The sequence below is a fragment of the Fistularia commersonii genome, chromosome 15, assembly GCF_037954325.1.
Source record: "Fistularia commersonii isolate RoL2024-O1a breed Wild chromosome 15, RoL_Fcom_v1.0, whole genome shotgun sequence".
Lineage (NCBI taxonomy): Eukaryota > Metazoa > Chordata > Actinopteri > Syngnathiformes > Fistulariidae > Fistularia > Fistularia commersonii.
The window spans coordinates 1,439,304-1,456,145 of NC_141298.1; the positions used below are offsets into that span (position 1 = coordinate 1,439,304).

Sequence of the window (16,842 nt, forward strand, 5' to 3'; positions counted from 1 at the left end):
CGGCTCCAAGCAAGAAGGTTCCTGGTTTGATTCTGACCCGGGGGGCCTTTCTGCATGGTGTTGCATCCTCTTCCTGGATCAATCTGGGTTTCTTCCAGGTTGATTGGTTTGTCCTAGAGTCTAAAAACATGTAGTTGGATTTTTGAAAAGTAATCTGGGATCGGCTACAGCGCCACCTGGATACTGATTACAAGATAATTGATGTGGGATAGTTTAGATAATGAATGAGTGAATAAACAAATGAATCAAAATGATAATTAAAAACATAATGTATCATAATGATACAGTACTTACTTGCATATTGTACATGATGAACAACCAATTTCTGTATGACTTAGTTGACCCCAAATGGCTAAAATGTATATCTTTAGTCTTTAAACGTAAGCGTAGCATGTTTAATGCAGTGGATTGCATGAAACTAAACCATTTGTTGTGTGTATCTGTATCTTCAATGACAAATAAAAACATATCTATGTTTTTTTTTTCATGTCTGCATGCATGTATGCATCTATCTATCTATCTATCTATCTATCTATCTATCTATCTATCTATCTATCTATCTATCTATCTATCTATCTATCTATCTATCTATCTATCTATCTATCTATCTATCTACCTATCTATCTATCTATCTATCTATCTATCTATCTATCTATCTATCTATCTATCTATCTATCTATCTATCTATCTATCTATCTAGCCACTTGTTACTGTTAAACACACAGAAATAAGAGAGATGAAAAAAAGCATTGATATTCTTATGTATGTAAACTTGACTACAACCCTCATGCTACACTGAGCCAGGGAACTGAAAAGGTCTTATATGCATTCCTTCTCAGTGGTGTGTGATAAAGAAGAGCTGCTCTGCTTTTGAAGCTTTTTTGATGTTAATGCTAGTTACTGCAGAGTGTTTCGTAAGGACAGGAAAAGGGCATCAATGCTATCTCAGGCTAGTAAACATATATGTAAAGGACAATTTCATTGTTTCCTCCCTCCGATCTACAGATAGATTCCGACTTGTAAAAGACAGGTAGGCAATGACGCATGGATGGAAAGAGCATTATGAAGCTCTCTTGAACAGGGACACTGCCCGACAGTTTGATGCCTTGAACCAGCCTCCTCAACAGCCAATAACTGAAAAACAACATCCCAGCAGAATCCAATATTTGCCTTCATAGACCTCACCAAAGTCTTCTGCTTGGTTAACTGTGAGGCCCTCTGGCTGGTTCTATTGAAAACTGGTTGCCCAGAAAAGTACATCTGGGTTCTTAGACTGCTGCATGACAACATGTTAGCTACTGTACTCAGCAGCACCAGTGATGAGACAGAACCCCTCAAAGTTGAAACAGGAGTCAAGCAGGGATGTGTAATTTCCCAAACAATATTTACATCACTGCCATTTTATACGGGGTCAAAATCATGTACAGAACAGATGGCAACTCATCAAAATCAACACTTTCAGCATTAAAGGTAGAATCACTACTTTATCCTACAAGGAGCTCCAATATGCAGATGACAATGCCCTTGCAGGATTTTCTGAGGAGGATCTACAGTGTACTCTATCCGCCTTTGCAAAACCATACAAGCAGCTAGGTCTAAATTTTAGTAAAAAAAAAAAAAAACAAATTCTCCATCAGCTACAACCAAACAGTAGTAATCCTGTTCTAACCCCAAAAATCACAGTCAACAACACCAGTCTGGATAATGTGGATCACTTTCCATATCTTGTCTATGTATTTCATCAAATGTAGCTATTGTTGATGAAATACCCCACCACCACCACAATGAGGCTTTCTCAAAACTCAGAAAAAGAGTCTTTGAGAACTGTAGCCTCCAGGCAAGTACTAAAGTACTAAGTAATAAGGACAACATGGCCACATTGACTGCAATGTTTGAGCAGACATGACTAAAAACAGGGTGACTTGGAGATGATCTGTCCATGAAGGTGCTGCATTGTAAAATGACCTCCACCATGATTCTGAAAACAAGTGAGATGCCCTCACCAAGGAAGGTGAGGGCATCTGCTAAAAAGGCTTGACCAAAACTCCCCAATAAAACCACCACAATCATCTGCCCACGCTACACAACAATAGTCAGGTCAGGATTGGGCTCTTCCAACACCTGAGGAACCATGAGGACCAAAGAGCAAGACAGTCATACTCGACCACAAGTGACAGCCCACAATGATGAAAGGAAAACCTAATTGAGTCAGAGAGAACCCTGGGAAAAAAAAAAAATGTTTTCTAATGACTGCAGTGAAAGGTCAATATGCTCATTTTATTTCATTAAAATGCCTCAAAATAACTCTTGGACAATAATTATTTTAATGATTATGGCAAAATCGATGTCCTTTTCAATTTGCTGTTAATTTATTTTTCTGAGTTAATAAAGTGACAGTGTGTTGCCACATTTGGTTGAGTTAAGAGCCTGCGGGGGTCAGAGTACTGGACAGGCAAGCATGCTTGATAATTCATGCTTTCACAGAAGGAAAACAATGCTTTCATGCAACAATTGTTTGCAAAACTGGTGAGAAGGGATTTCAGAATCTGAGATGATCGTCTGATAAGTTGATCGCTCCACTAATTTAGGAACAGGGAGGAAAACAGTGCAACTGTTCATTCAGAAACACAGATTGTTTTGGGAGCTTAACAACAAAGGATGGAGACTGAAAAGGCATTGGGACCAAATAAAAGACAGCAGCAGGTAGAGGTAAGAGGGTTATAAATAAGGTGAAAAGAAAGTTTGAGAGGATGGGGGAGTGGATTGATTGTTGCCCTGCAGCTCAGGAAACCATCATGGAGCAGAAGCGTTCGTGACCTCCCGCAGAAAGCTTTATTACTCAGTCTTATCTGCTGTTAAAAGGAGCTCCCGGTGGTGCTGCTGAAGTTTCTCTGTACATTTTAAAGACACTTCAGTCAGATGAAACGTTATGAGCAAATTGACTTTTAAATGAATGAATGAATTTAAATCGAGCCCTGGGGCCTCTGACCCCTCTGTGCCTCGAAAAATCAGTTAGGTGTGGCCTCATGTTGTCCTATTGAAATTTGCGGATATAAATTAAAGTATGTTCTTCAAAATTAACTCAATTCAAAACTTTGCTCAGCATTGTGTGAAAAGATACGGTACTCTGATTTATAAAAATTAGTTTATCCTGCAGACTGCATTTCATTTTGTACAGATTAAGGGATTGTATTTCAGATCTTTAGATGATTTTCTATTCTTACACAGGTTAGCTCTGCATGGATATATATTGTTTGAGAACTAAATTTGGATTTTAAATTACAAAGCCATTTCCTTGTGCTCAACGTTTGATTGCAGGCAAAGCAAACCATAGTTAAGAAATTAGGTTAAAAAATACATAAATGGAATAAGCTAAAAGAAGCTTTTAACTCTGCCAATCTTATTCAGAAGTAAGCTAAAGGCTACAACAGTGTGTCAGTGCGACTGTGTGTCAGACACTGTCCATGAAAACTGTAAGATTTGCATTAGGATAATTGTCTAATTCTACACACCCTTTCAAAATACTGTTGAATGAAATTTCCAATTTTTTTTTCTATTTCAAACCAACATTTGCTATCATTTTAATGTCTATTGATAACTTCCAGCCTCAGTAATATTATGGGTTAAAGTCACATTTGAGTAATTTTAAACTGCATTAAGTGGGAATGAAAGGTAATGGATGCATTATTATTCTTCCTGTGGAACATCATTGTATTTTCCTTTTGTTTAGCTTGTTAAGTTTGAAAATATACTGAAAATATATAAATTGTTCCCCAAAGATTTTCAGTGGAAGGTTTCCTCTACCACCACAAGTTTTAACCATTTGTCCCACTTATCAAGATGTCTTCCATAATCTCTTTTTCAGAAACCTGAATTAAAAGCCACAACATAAAATTGATTTCCTGCTTTGAGTTTAGCAGGGAAACAAGAGATAATTTACAGATATGGTTCAAAAACTACCCCACTAAACCATGGTCCAACCAATAGCTGTGAAAGGTCCTGTACAACAAAAACGGTGTCCACCACTTTAATGTCCCCCACATGTAACTTTGTAGAGGAAATTACATTGCTGCCCAGAGAACATCTGTCATGCATAATGGAAAAGTGTTATTAGAGAAGGGGGAAAAATAAAGAAAACACATTTGCAAAAGTGATTATAAAGTAAAGTAATGATTGGTCAAAGCCAATGTTTCATCTGTTATCACAGTGCAGCACAAGTACATCTCCAATAATTTACAGCTAATTAAATAAAAGGAATGACCTACCTGTGCTTGTCAAGCCAAGGTGAGATAATGACACAAAAGCGTTTTCAGGAAAACATTTATACTGCTGCAGATGCCTTCTTCCAATCTGGTGAAACCTCTCATTACAGCTGCAGCTTTAATGCACACACAAATTCCCAAGGCATATATTTAATAGGAGCCTTAGTAAAGTGCCAGAAAAGTTAATGTTAAAATGCAGTCAGTCAAGTTTGAAAAAAAAAAAAAAAAAACACCAGCAAGTATTTAAGATTCAAGGCTAGAATTTGGTCCCTGTGGAAGTACAGTGTCATGGCTAGATAAGAATGATAGAACCCAAATGCATGAGTTACAGGAAAGTAACTAAAACAAAGTGAAAGAGATTGTATCAGTGAGGGAAGGTCCTCAAGCATAGGATCCACAGGAATCAGAATGTGTTGGCTAAACTACTAAAAGCAAAGAGCAAAGGAAACTAGTCAATTCACAACAGAAAAGAGTCTAGTAGACTGCATTAGGCAATCCAGTAGGTAACTGACTTATCTAAATAACTATGGAGAAACTTGTTGCAGCATACCAGTCTAGAAGTTAATTCTTGTGAGTAGAAGTTAATTTACTTTAGAATACAGGGTGGACCTAGCATGTTGTTGCTGTTGTTGTTGTAGTTGTTGTTGTTGTGGTTGTGGTTGTGGTTGTGGTTGTGGTTGTGGTTGTGGTTGTGGTTGTGGTTGTGGTTCTAGTCCTTGTTGTGATTGGTTTCAGTTTCTGATTGGCCCATCAACTTGGGATGTATGCGGGCATTTCAAATTCACCTGCCTGTTGGCGATTGGCCAACAACTAGTGCTCCTTAAATTCCAGCCGCACTTGAAAACTGGTCTTTCATAGCTAGGGCACTGTGAAACATGGCGGTCAACTTTTTCAAGCAAAAATGCTGTCAGGTAAAACCTAGGTACAACCACTCGCCAACCGTATCGCTTGTCTAGACCATTTGCTTCTTTCCATCCCCAGTGTAGCACCTATCCGCAGACGTTGGGTCACACCTAGATGCCGCAACCCTTCAAACCTCATATATCCAACTGTATCAAACTACACTAAACAGGAGGTATCTGGGGCTCTCTGGAACTGCCAGTCAGCAGTGAAAGAAAAGGCGACAGATTTCATTGCAGCCTGTATATCCACTTACAAACTAAACTTTCTAGCTCTCCCAGAAACGTGGATTAGACCCAAAAACACAGCCACACCAGCTGCCCTGTCAGATGAGTACACTTTCACTCACATCCCCAGAGCTAATGAGCGTACAAGTGGAACTGGCTTGTTAATCTGCCCAGAATGGAAATCCTCTCATGTTTACGTCCCACACTTTCTTCCATCCTCCTTTGAATCCCATGCTGTCTTTGTCACTCACCCAGTGAGACGCACTATTATAGTTGTGTACCATCCACCTAGGTCCTTCAGAATATTTCTGGAGGAACTTGATGCCCTCATTTCACACTTCCCCATCATAAAACTTCGCTCTTACTCTTCTTGGTGACTTCAATGGTGGGAAAAATGACAAGCTAGAACCGCTAGTTTCTCTCCTCTCCTACTTTGAACTTCACCTCTCTCTCTCCCCTTCCACCCATGCAGCCGGCCGTCAGCTCACCCTAATCTTCACCAGAAATGCAAATGAAAGAAGTCCCAGCTCCCTGATGACCTTCCAAATTTCCGATCGCTCCCATCCACCTTCTCCTCCATTCTCTCAATGGCGAAAGTCACCTTCGATCGCTCCAACATTCAATCCTCTGCATCTAATCCCAAGAAACTCTTCAAAACCTTCACTACACTTCTCCAATCTCCTCCGCCCCCTCCCATCTCTTCCCTTCTTCCCGGCAATTTTGCAAACTTCTTTGAAAAGAAAGTAAATGACATTAGATCCTCTTTCTCGCACAATTCAACCAGCTCCACAGCCAACCTCCCCTCCTCTCCCTCCCCACCTACCGCACCAGTCACTATCCCCCCCTCCAACCTGTCCTCTTCACCCCTCTGTCTCCCCCCGAGGTCCACAAACTCATAACATCCAGCCGCCTGAGCACCTGCTCCGTGGACCCATTCCTCTCTTACAATCCATAGCACCAGACCTTCTATCTCACCTCATCAACACGTCCTTCCAGACAGGCTGCTTTCCATCTGCTTTTAAATCTGCGAGGATCACCTCTCTGCTCAAGAAACTAGCTCCAGCCCCCTCTGATGTCAAAAAATATAGACCCGTCTCCCTACTATCCTTTCTCTCAAAAACACTTGAGCGCGCAGTCTTTAACCAACTCTCACTACCTTCAGCAAAACAACCTGCTGGACCCTCTTCAGTCAGGGTTCAAAGTGTAATGTCAGAATAGTTTGCAAAATTCACGGATGTGTGGCATATCCAGGGTATCAATCGAACCCTTCGGGTCGTGTATGCAGCTCAGTGGTAGACCACATGCTTCTCATGTATGAGGTCCTCGGTTCAGTCCCTGGCATCTCCACTGTAAGTTGCTTCACTAAAAAGTGTCTACCAAATTACTGTAATGTAAAGAGACTGCTCTAGTGTCACAATCACTGCAAGAAGTGAGAGCAGCCTCTCTCTCGTCTGTGCTCATACTTCTTTACCTGTCAGCCGCGTTCGACAAAGTCAATCATCAGATCATTGCCCTCACCTTCAAGGGTCTGGGTGTCACAGGCTCTGCACTCTCCCTGTTGGCATCCTACCTGACAGAACGCTCCTACCAGGTGACATGGTGGGGGTCTGTGTCTGAACCACGCAGACTGTCTACTGGTGTACCACAAAGTTCAGTTTTAGGCCGTCCCCTCTCTTCCCTGTACACAACATCGCTTGGTTCTGTCATTTGCTCACATGGCTTCTCTTAACACTGCTTTGCCGACAACACACAGCTGATCCTATCCTTCCCACCATTAGACACACAGGTGGAAACCCGAATTACAGCTTGCCTGTCCGACATCTCAGATTGGATGGCAACTAACCACCTGAAGCTCAACCTAGACAAGCTCTTTCTCCAGGGGAAAGGTTGTCCGCACAGAGACCTGGCCATCACCATCAACAACACCGTGGCAAGGCAACCCACAACCGCGAGAAACCTGGGTGTGGTCCAAGACAACCAACAGCCATTCTCAGCAAACATTGCAGCAGTCACACATTCCTGCAGATTCCTCCTCTACAACATCAGGAAGATTTGCAGATTCCTCACGGAGGATACAGCGCAGATACTCATTCAGGCTCAAGTCATCTCTCGTCTGGACTACTGCAACTCCCTCCTTGCCGCTGGCTACGGATCAAACCGGTCTCCGCTCTTCTCAGTCTTGGCTCCTCAAGGGGGGAACAAACTCCCGAAAAGGTCAGAACAGCCCCCCCCCCCGCAAAAAAAAAAAAAAAAAGGATGAAATGAATGCATGTATGTCCATGACTGAGTGGTCACTTCTGACTTCCGACTACTGGTACTTTGGATCTTCGGTGACTGAATTGCACTCCTTTAAGTCCCTTTGGATAAAAGCGTCTACCAAATAATTGCAATGTAATGCACTGTAATGTAGTCAGAAGAAGAACTAACAGCATGGTTAAGCATATGTTGAGGGTCAATTTGACCCATTTCACCCATTGACCCAATGGGTCAAATTGACCCTTAACATAATATAAAGGGTAATGACAAACTTGAGTCTGGCAAGTATCACTGGATAGCATATCGGCTCTCTAAAATGACATGTCATTGCCATCTGTTTAGGAAATGTCTAAAATGATGCATTTCATATACGTGATTATCTCAATTTTAGACCCAGATCCCAAGCATTTCCTCCGGACTCATCGAAGCCCCCTTCCAGACCTTGAGCAGCCTGTAAGAGTGGCTTAATCAATAGATAGCCTCCGGTACCTGGTGTGTCAGAATCCAGCAGCAAGAATCTGGTTTGGGTGGAATACGCCTACAACTCACTTCTTACTGGAATGACACCTTCGTTGTGTCATCAGCTTCATCTTCATCAAAGGAGGAGATCTGTCCCATCCACAATACCATAGTCCTGCATAGCCATTATATACAGACAGCCACAAAGATGGTCTTTCTGTGCAGCATGGACCATATGAAGAGAGATGCTGACTGGAGATGCTGCCCTACAATGGCATACCACCATGACCCTCTATCCAGGACCTCTCCTTGTCTCCTCCTGAAAATTGACTCCATTGTTTGTGGTTCACTTCCTGTGTCCAAGGTCATTGGTTTTTCCCCACTCTGTCTGAGACTCCCTTGGATCTAGAGAATTCAACAAACCATCCATATTAGCTGGGTGAAGGTAGTCTAGTAGAGACCATGGTTACCCCCAGCCAACCCCAGTCTTTCCCTGAGTATAGAAGCCCTTGAACAAGATCTATGGGGCGATTATATTGCCTTACTTTTACAAAATATGTCATGAGTCATTTTGGAATGGGGGTTATGTCAGGGTTTTCCCCAATCAGTATAAAGAGTGAGAATACCTCTATCCATGGTTGGTATTTGACGCAATTGTAAACCTCTACACATACAATGCTCTGTTATCTAATAGGTTATGGGTTGTGTGGTTTTAACCACATAAATTCCAGGATAACAGAGGGCTAAATAGAGTTAAATAAGTTCTTAGTGATCCCCAACAATGACATTGGGTCCTATGGGTCACCTGGAAGATTTAACTCCATCGATAGCCAAGGACCCTAAAGGTTGGGAAAACAGCTCAGTCTTCACATGAAATCATCGGGCCATTTTGCACTCCATTAATTCTAATATACCCTGGAGTTTAAGAACACATGGTAAGGCCCCGGTGTTTGGCCATGGCCTCTGTTGACGAGTTTACTATGAAACTTAACCTGGGGGGGTGCTGCTCACTGGTGGGACCTATTTTTATTGCCAGACACATGGGCAGGAGATGACCCTGCTGGTTGTAATAGAAGCACTTGCCTCTCTAGACTTGCCCCCTCTCTGGGGAATGTTTTACCAGAATGCATGGTTCTGAGAAAGAGCAGATGAGATAGCAAGATCACATCACACCTATGCATTTTCAGGCAGTAGTCTGTCCTCATGGCCAGGGCTATCAATCCATCCAAGTCCGGTGACAAATTAGGGGACTCTAAGAAGTCTTTGAATTTGAACAAACACTCCATTTGTCATACAGTGCAAGAGTGCAAAACCTGATGGAATAGTCACCGGCCAAGTCCATACCTTTCTTTATCTTATTCAATTACCAAGTGTTCTCTTAGTCTGATGCAAAGGAATCAAAAGCTCTCAACACAGCCTCCATGAGGCCTTAAGCGAGTCATTGATCAGCGGGGACCCCTCCCGTAGTCCATGCTAATGCTTTCCAAGTGAGATAGGAGGCCAAAGCATCCACTTCAGCACAGGCTATGTAAAAGGTAAATGGATACCATTTGAATTGCTTTTCTAACTGTCAGATAATCAAAGCATTCCCTAGACTGATCATGAAAACTTTTCTGGAGAGGAGAGACAAGTGCCAGTATACTAGAGACATCACCTGAACAGCAGGCCAGCCAAAACTGATAGTATTTCCTATAAGAATGAGTTTTCAATATGTCACTTTGATACTTTGATTTTTAGTTGACAAATCAACCACCTCAATTGCCAGTGTTACGCCGATCCAACCGGTAAGTCTCATGGAGGATTTTAATGTCTGATAGATTTTCCACGGACTGGGCTAAGTCTAATAACCATGAAATGAAAGAGCGACCTTGGGGAACGCTATAAGCATATTGAGCTTGAGGTGACTCAAAGGATAATGCAAATCTCTCAGAGTGACATTTGAAATTAGAAAAAAGAATCAGAAATGAACCTTTTGAATGTGGTAAACTGTTCAATTAACATTGAGAATCAAATTCCATAGGTTAGTTATCAAGTGGGGGTAGAGTCGGAGGACAATAAACACATACAGGAATTGAATTAAATATTTGGGGAGGCTCACTTTACAACTTGGAGGAAACTGACAACTAAAGATATGACTAGTCAATTAAGTGGCCAGCAGGATGACAGGATGGTTATGTATCTATGCCAAGTGCTGGACGTGCACCCTGATTCTATCCAATCATACTGATGGTATTTTCAGGATGTAATGAATTTGAAACTTTTCAAGAAGGATCAACAACAAAAAATCAGCATAGGGTAACGGTTAGACAAAAACTGTCCATTCCTTCTTTTTTTTCAGATTCAGTTTTGACCAAGATACCAAGACCATATAGAGCCTGTTCATGGCAGAATCAAGGTCCCTAGCTAGGAATTGAAAAGATACACTTTGATCACCGAATCCTGTGTTGGATCAATAAGTAGTTTGCAAAAAGGCAAGTGTGAGATCAAAGTTAGGACTATGGCAGTAGCAATCTGCAACAAAATAAGAGAAGTGGAATGTATTTGATGGACTGAAAGACGTTGAAAACAAATTAAGCGTCCATACATGACACTAAACAACTCATTAGTAACTGGAAATCGGTTATAAATGCATCTTATTACTCTTGTTGTGCATGATTAGTTTTACCAGAGCATGAAGTGAACCTGAGGCTTTGTCATGTTACCGATCATAAATGTAATTTGACTCTGCTGCAAAAGGATTTCTGTCTTCACAAACAGAGAGGTTTTCAGTAGCAGATTTGCTACTGTCAGATTTGCAGTCAGATTTTAAAAACAAGTGAGCAATACATATATATATATATATATTTTTTTTTATATACAAGTTTTATATGTTAACATTAAGTGGAACCAAATCAAACAATCAATATATAATGCTCCTCTCTGAACCCAAGTTACAAATTCAAAAAACGCAAGTGTCTTTCCTACAAAGAACCCGGATAATTTTAACATAATAATCCTGATAACTCCCCTCTCAATCCCCAACATGCAGTAGGTAACTTTTCAACCTTTTTGCCATAAGTGTGAATGACAGTGAATGTTTGCAGGACTCCATATGTGGCTCTGTGATTGACAGGAACCAGCTACTGCTTTGCCTCTAGTATGATCCATTTGTCTGTTATCTGTCTGGGTAGGTGTGGTGAATTGAAGGGCTATTTAAATTTGATCTTCAGGTCATTAATTCACAATTGTTAATTGGAGGAGCTTGCAGTAAAATCCATAATGATTCCCATTGTGAAGAAGATTTTTGTATGACATGGAATTTCAAAGACTTGCCACATGAGTCCTCGGGAAACTGGCCTTGGATGGAATTGAAAAATTAACACACTTTTTTCTGTCGCTGCAAGGCTTACTATATGTCTATCATCTTAGTACATCTCATACTGTTCTACTCTTTTTCAGTCAAGTTGTCACCACTAAAAGTCACATCAGGTAGTTGGCATTTCCAATGAATATCTCAAAAATTTTGATCTTTACTGAAGCTGGTTGAGAGTATGAGATAATATCCGGATGAACTGAAAACCTGAGATTCCATCCATTGATTTATATATGAATTAGTTTATCCTGCTGTATCCGTTCTCTTGGTTATGGCTTTTAGTCATGAACTTCCCAGTATTGAAAACCCAAAGACTTGTCTCAAGAAATTAAAATCTTAAAAATGTAATTCAAAAAATTGCATTCCCTAAGCATTATCTCTCCAGTCCTTCATCCCCATCCTGGGGTGCACCACAAAGCCCGAACACTATTATGGCAAGAACTCTAGTTCAACATAGGACCAAATTGAAAAAAAAAACCAGTTGTTTCCAGTTAGATTCTGATACCTATTTTTAACCATACATGACATCTGCTCTGTCCATCGAATTTTGTGAAACTCGTCAAAAGAAATAAGCTGCACTAAGCTGCTACAAGGCTGCTAATAAGTCTAACACTCAAATTATCAAGATAAAGGGCAGGCTGGTGGAGCACAATTCATTTACTTTTATGTGTGTGAGTTTTCCTGACTGGGATTACACTTACAATTCTGTAAAATAATTGTAAGTGTTACCTGTGTAGGGATTTCAGCTGCTAAATTCAAATTGATTCCTGTTGGCATGGAATACTTCTTTCATAAATTGTCAGATTACATTTTACATTTCTTTTGAAGTGGCCACATGAGTAAGATACAAGTCAGAGTGGGATTCCTGCTTAGGGCATGGGTAAATAAAGTAGTGTATGAGCTCTACGTTTAAACTCATGGACTTTTTTCCTCTGATGAGAAAATCAAAATCCCTTAACAGACATCAACAGTTTTATTTTGGGCAATTCTAAAATACAAAACTCATTGAATTGTCTTTCTGTGCTTTGATTTTAATTTTATTTTGTGTGAATGCTGAATTGCTGATTCAGCAAACACAAGGGATACGGCTAATTACTGAATTTGGTTTGTTTGAAACCTTTTAAGGGAATAGCATGGCAAAGGAATTTGCAACTCCTCATCAGTATCTTCTTTTGAAATGCAAGACTTTTATAAGTCCACACCCCTTCATTAATATAGAAATGAAAACATGCCTTTGGTTTATATAAACACTGGAAAATTTCCCTTGAGACTTCCTGTCTCATCTTTGTCTGCAAGGCGCAGTGTTATTTGGACAAAATGATTACCTTTGCTTCGTTTTATGCTTGACATTTTCTTGCATCCAACATTTTTGCATCAATATTCTCTCCACTGCACAATCCCCATGTTTGGGCTGTGACCTATAGGTTTTCATTTTACCCTCTACGCCTCAAATACCAGGTATCTGTAGTGATGCCAAATCCTACATACTGTCAATCTGTGTTTTTCCTGATGAGAGGAATCAATCCCACTGGTGAGTGAAAATGCACTTGTGTATTTACACGACACTGTGAGGCAACACCACAATAAGAATACAATGCAGCAGAATATAATGAAATATACACTTTTTTGTAATTTTTAGCCTTTGTTAGGCTCTTAATGATTATCTTTACCTTCAAATTGGGAGCTGATCTGCTGTGATGGAGCTGTACTTGCAGTGTCTCCAATGAACATGTAACTTACTGGATAATATGGCGGTTATAGAAAGACATCACAACAGAAGAATATTAAAGCATTGAATCAACAAGAGAGGGGCAGATTTGTCAACTGATCACCATCTAGTGGGGTTCTGGCTCCGATGGTGGGGGAGGACACCAGTCAGACCTGGCAGACCCAAACCCTTTGTTAGGGTCTGTTGGGAATGTCTGGCAGAGTCCCATGTCAGAAAACGTTTGAAGTCCCACCTCCGGCAGAGGGAATGCTGTCAACACTGTGTAGAGTAGAGATGGTTATGGATTGGTGGAAGAAAGCCTTCCCAGGTTTCCTCAATCCTGACAGCAGTCCTCAATCCCAGGGGCCCAAGGGGTGTATGAGATACACCCTGGATGTGGTACGGAGCAACATTGCATAAAGGGCAAGATCCCCTATCTTAAAGGGAGAGATTGGTGGGTGTGCTCCAATTAGAGGGACATCACATTCCTCACATTCCTCAAAAGTCTGCTCAGGGATACCAGAGGGGAGGGTCTGAAGGGTTTACGAACCTCAGATCCCAGTAGAGCAATGTGTTATTTTTCAGCTCTCACTAGAGTGGCTTGCAACCGAATATGAAGTGGTTGGGATGAGGGTCAGCACCTCTAAATCCAGCTCAGGCGTCTGATTAGGATTCCCCCTAGACACCTACCTGGTGAGGTGTATGGATGTGTAGAACTGGCAGGAGGTCCCGGGGAAGACCCAGGACATTCTGGAGGGACTATGTCTCTAGGCTGGCCCAGGAACACCACAGGATGTCCCCAGAAGAGCAGGACCAAGTGGCAAGAGAGAGAGAAGTCTTGGCCTCTCTGCTTTGACTGCTGCCCCTGTGACCAGATACTACATCAGTGCCAGATCAATGAATGGATGGATGGATGAAAAAACACCCTAAAGTGAAAATATGTGCAAAATAAGTTGTTTGAGCAGAATCAATCAGGCAGTGTGTCAATGTGTATACATGGGCATGTCAATGCACACACATGTGTTGCACACTTCTCCCACTGAGAAAACCCAATGTAAGACTGTAATTACCAAATGTTCCCATTTTGTAGACCGCAATGACAAACTACTAACATGCTGATTTTCACAGGTTGATCAGATAAACAATGCGGGTTTTCAAAAAATTTCAAGTTTGAAGACCCACATGAAAAAGAGCAAATCTGATAGATTACATGGACATATCAAATATATCTCATACATGCATAAGTTTTCTTATGGTGAATGCTTTTTATCACTGAACTTTAATAATACAACACTTCATACAGGATAACAGAGCTGGTCCCAAGCCCTGATAAATGCAGAGAGTGAATCAGGAAGGGCATCCTGCATAAAACACACCAAGCATCATAGCTTGATATGCCATTTGAACCTACAAGGTCCAGGTTAACGTCTGCCATAAGTGCTGATAACCTACGGGGTACAAGTGGAAATTGGACTACTGCGGGTCCAAGAACAAGACAAGGAAGAAGTGTTTGGATTTCAAGAAAGAAAAACAAAAGCAGGATTCTGTGACTGAGAGTAGGGAATTTCAATATTGGGGCAATGACAGGAAAAGCTAGAGTTGGTTGAGAGAAGGAAGGTGGACATACTATGTGTCCAGGAAAATGGGTGGAAAGATAGCGAGGCTTGAAGCTTGAAGTTGACTATCATGGTTTTAATAGGAACAGAAAGCGGGCCAAATCCAGCAAACGCGAGCCCCATCCGCTCATCAGCTAGCCTTGCTGAGTCACTTGTGGGCAACTGTCAGCAGCCCCTCTCCCCCAAAATTGGGTAAACGAAAGGTGGACTTTGAAAACAGGGGGTTTCAAGACAGGTGGGAGACAGAGTATATATTTGTGTATATAAATGGCAAAGCTGTTTGTCTTGTGTGTGGAGACAGTGGGGCTGTAATAAAAGAATACAACATTAGCCAATGTTGTAGCCAACAATCAGCCTAGCCCTTTACTGAGGGAGAATTTCTCCCACACTGCATGATGAAAGTTTGCAAGAGGTGTGCCCTGATAAAAGACAAGCATTTTCAGATGTGAGCTTGAGCAGAAACACTGTTGCTAATCGTGTACATGAGCTTGGCACTAATCTGCAACAACAATTGGTAGAAAAGGGAAAAGATTTTATTGTATACTCCCTTGCTGTTGATGAAAGCAGTGACACTTCTGAAACTGCACAGCTGTTGATTTTTATCTGTGGAGTGGACTCAGATCTGTGAGTAACAGAGGAACTTTTGGGGTTAAGATGAATACCTGGCACAACTACGCGAATGGATATCTTTAAAGCTGTATGCAGATGCATAAATGAAATGGCCCACCTTGGGTTAATGTAGTGGTACTCACAACAGATGGAGCGCCCACGATATACGGTGAAAAGAGTGCACTGCTTGGCAGGATCTGGGATGCTTATTGCATCATTCACCAGGAATTATTGTGTTGCAAAGCCTTGAAAATGGAACATGTAATGAGCACCGTAACACATGCAGTTAACTTCAAAAGAGCCCAAGGTTTAAATCACCGCCAGTTCAAGTCGTTTCTGGAGGAGTTGGGTTCAGAATATCGTGTTTGCCTTATCACACAGAAGTGCGATGGCTAAGCTATGGAAAAGTGCTGGAAAGATGTTTTGAGTTGTGTGAGGAGATCTGTCAGTTTCTTTTAAAGTAAATGGAAAGACACAACAGAGCTCTGGGATAAAAAGATACTGTGTAAATTGGCGTTTCTGTGTAACATCATGAGCCATCGCAATGCACTCAAGCTGCAGCTTCAGGGGTGGGACCATGTGGTCACAGATGTGTATGCTGCAGTGAGGGCTTTTAAAACCAAGCTGTTCCTGTGGGAGACACTGATGCTGCAAGGAAACATGAGCCATTTTCCATGCTGCCAAACTATGAAAAGTAAGTCGCTACCGCTGCTTTCCCAAGTGCACAGTACGAGGCAATTTGCAGATTTTGATGCACAAAAAACAGGCTTGAACTGCTCAGTAATCCATTTGCTGCAGATGTGGAAAGGGCTCCAACCAACCTCCAAATGGAGCTGATTTGAACTCCAGTGTAGTGACATGCTCAAAGTAAGTGGGACGCTGTGGGCGCTGCAGTTTCCATGTTTCATCCCTGACACAATGCCCCAGTTGCGTACTGCAACTGCTCAGATACTCTCTATGTTTGGCAGCACGTATCAGTGTGAACAACTGTTTTCTGTGATGAAGATAAATAAAACATCACATTGAAGTTGTCTTATTGGTGAACACCTTCACTCAATCCAGAGGATTTCTTCAGCTCAGAGCCTAACCATAGACATTGATGAACTTGCATCCAAGAAAAAAGTTTTGTACTTTTTCCTTGTATCTTTGAATTTACTATGAAGGAAATTGTTTCTTAGTTGTTTTTGCCCTGTGGAAAAAGAGTTTTCACTTGATTACTCAGGAAAAGCTTCCCATACAGCCATAAGACATAAATACAACAGATTTTTCTTCAATATATGTTTAACATGTTGTTTATAAGCAAGAACTTATAAGCTTTGTTAGTTCCAAGTAAAAGTTCTGGCTTGGACTAGAGAACATTAAACAGCAGAAAACTAAGTGGTAATAGGTTTCCTTTTTGTACTTTTTTCTTGCTACCACAAGGCACATTCGATTTTCCTTTAAAGGAAATTCT

The 16,842-nt window shown here is 41.2% G+C and overlaps 1 pseudogene; it reads left to right on the plus strand.

Annotated features, from left to right (window-relative positions):
• Positions 1–13,458: 13,458 nt before the first annotated feature.
• On the plus strand, positions 13,459–16,550 carry LOC147226207 (general transcription factor II-I repeat domain-containing protein 2-like; annotated as a pseudogene).
• The last annotated feature ends 292 nt before the right edge of the window (positions 16,551–16,842 follow it).